Genomic DNA, 3,061 nt, shown 5'->3' with positions numbered 1-3,061 from the left:
GCAACTTCCGCCGTGTCAGGATCACTGCGTACAGCAGCTTCTGAACTTGTGGGTAGCGGACCTTGGTTTCGGATAGTACCTCGCTGATGAAGTAGACTGGCCTCTGAACGGGCAATGCATGCCCCTCTTCTTGCCTCTCGACCACAATCGCGGCGCTAACCACCTGAGTGGTCACGGCAACGTAGACCAAGAGGGCTTCTCCGGCAGCTGGAGGCACCAAGATAGGCGCCTTTGTGAGGAGCGCCTTCAGGTTCCCGAGAGCTTCCTCGGCCTCAGGGGTCCAAGTGAAGCGCTCGGCCTTCCTTAAGAGGCGGTACAGAGGCAGACCTCTTTCGCCGAGGCGTGAGATGAAGCGGCTCAGAGCCGCGAGACATCCCATGACCCTCTGTACGCCTTTCAAGTCCTTGATGGGCCCCATGCCGGTGATGGCTGCGATCTTCTCCGGGTTGGCTTCAATGCCCCGCTCGGAGACGATGAACCCCAAGAGCATGCCTCGGGGCACCCCGAAGACACACTTCTCGGGATTGAGCTTGACGCCTTTCGCCTTGAGACATCGGAATGTCAATTCAAGGCCGGAAAGGAGGTCAGAAGCTTTCCTCGTCTTGACTACGATGTCATCGACGTACGCCTCGACCGTGCGGCCAATGTGTTCACCGAACACATGGTTCATGCACCGCTGGTACGTCGCGCCCGCATTCCTCAGGCCGAACGGCATGGTGACATAGCAGTACATGCCGAAGGGCGTGATGAAAGAAGTCGTGAGCTGGTCGGACTCTTTCATCCTGATCTGATGATACCCAGAGTAGGCATCGAGGAAAGACAGGGTTTCGCACCCAGCAGTGGAATCCACGATTTGATCTATGCGAGGCAGAGGGTAGGGAACCTTCGGACATGCTTTGTTGAGACCAGTGTAGTCTACACACATCCGCCATTTCCCCCCTTTCTTTCTCACAAGCACAGGGTTGGCAAGCCATTCGGGATGGAATACCTCTTTGATGAACCCTGCCGCCATTAGCTTGTGGATCTCCTCGCCTATGGCTCTGCGCTTCTCTTCGTCGAATCGGCGCAGAGGCTGCCTGACGGGTCGGGCTCCGGCCCGAATATCCAGCGAGTGCTCGGCGACATCCCTCGGTATGCCGGGCATGTCCGAGGGACTCCACGCGAAGACGTCGGCGTTTGCGCGGAGAAAGTCGATGAGCACTGCTTCCTATTTGGGATCGAGCCCGGAGCCGATCCGGACCCGCTTGGAGGCGTCGCCGCTGGGGTCGAGGGGGACGGCCTTAGCCGTCTCCACTGGTTCGAAGTTGCCGGCATGACGTTTCACGTCTGGCACCTCCTTAGAGAGGCTTTCCAGGTCGGCGATGAGGGCCTCGGACTCGGCGAGGGCCTCGGCGTACTCCACGCACTCCACGTCGCATTCGAACGCGTGTTTGTACGTGGGGCCGACGGTGATGACCCCGTTGGGGCCCGACATCTTGAGATTCAGGTAGGTGTAGTTGGGGACGGCCATAAACTTCGCGTAGCATGGCCTTCCCAGTACCGCGTGGTAGGTTCCTCGGAACCCGACCACCTCGAATGTCAGGGTCTCCCTTCGGAAGTTGGAGGGTGTTCCGAAGCAGACGGGAAGGTCGAGTTGTCCGAGGGGCTGGACGCGCTTCTCGGGAATGATCCCATGGAAGGGCGCAGCGCCTGCTCGGATGGAGGACAGATCAACACGCAGGAGCCTGAGGGTCTCGGCGTAGATGATGTTGAGGCTGCTGCCCCCGTCCATAAGGACCTTGGTGAGCCTGACGTCGCCGATGACGGGGTCGACGACGAGCGGGTATTTCCCCGGGCTCGGCACGTGGTCGGGGTGGTCGGCTTGGTCGAAGGTGATGGGCTTGTCGGACCAGTCTAGGTAGACTGGCGCCGCCACCTTCACCGAGCAGACCTCCCGGCGCTCTTGCTTGCGGTGCCGAGCCGAGGCATTCGCCGCTTGCCCACCGTAGATCATGAAGCAGTCGCGGACCTCGGGGGAACTCTCCTGCTTGGTGATCTTCCTTCTTGTCATCGTCGCGGGCCCTGCCATCCTCCGCGGGTGGCCCGGCCCTGTGGAAGTGGCGCCAAAGCATGACGCACTCCTCAAGGGTGTGCTAGACGGGCCCCTGGTGATAGGGGCACGGCTCCTTGAGCATCTTGTCGAAAAGGTTGGCACCTCCGGGGGGCTTCCGAGAGTTCTTGTACTCGGCGGCGGCGACAAGGTCCGCGTCGACGGCGTCGCGTTTCGCTTGCGACTTCTTCTTGCCCTTCTTCTTGGCGCCGCGCTGAGTTGACGCCTCGGGAGCATCTTCCGATGGGCGGCCCTGGGGCTGCTTGTCCTTTCGGAAGATAGCCTCGACCGCCTCCTGGCTGGAGGCGAACTTGGTGGCGATGTCCATCAGCTCGCTCGCCCTGGTGGGGTTCTTGCGACCCAGCTTGCTCACCAGGTCGCGGCAGGTGGTGCCGGCGAGGAACGCGCCGATGACATCCGAGTCGGTGATGTTGGGTAGCTCGGTGCGCTGCTTCGAAAATCGCCGGATATAGTCCCGGAGAGACTCTCCTAGCTGCTGCCGGCAGCTTCGGAGGTCCCAAGAATTCCCGGGGCGCACGTACGTGCCCTGGAAATTGCCGGCGAAAGCTTGTACTAGGTCGTCCCAGTTGGAGATCTGCCCCGGAGGAAGGTGCGAGCGGTGTCGGAGAGGAACAGGGGGAGGTTGCGGATGATGAGGTTGTCGTCGTCCGTTCCACCCAGTTGGCAGGCCAGGCGGTAGTCCGCGAGCCACAGTTCCGGTCTCGTCTCCCCCGAGTACTTTGCGATAGTAGTCGGGGGTCGGAACCGGGTCGGGAACGGTGCCCGTCGGATGGCCCAGCTGAAGGCCTGCGGACCGGGCGGTTCGGGCGAAGGACTCCGATCCTCCCCGCTGCCGTAGCGTCCCCCACGCCTGGGGTGGTAGCCTCGGCGCACCCTCTCGTCGAGGTGGGCCCGACGATCGCGGTGATGGTGCTCGTTGCCGAGGCGGCCCGGGGCCGCAAGCGCGGTGTT

This window comes from Zea mays, chromosome 5 (assembly GCF_902167145.1).
Source record: "Zea mays cultivar B73 chromosome 5, Zm-B73-REFERENCE-NAM-5.0, whole genome shotgun sequence".
NCBI classification, from domain to species: domain Eukaryota; kingdom Viridiplantae; phylum Streptophyta; class Magnoliopsida; order Poales; family Poaceae; genus Zea; species Zea mays.
Note: the sequence above shows the minus strand (reverse complement) of the source record.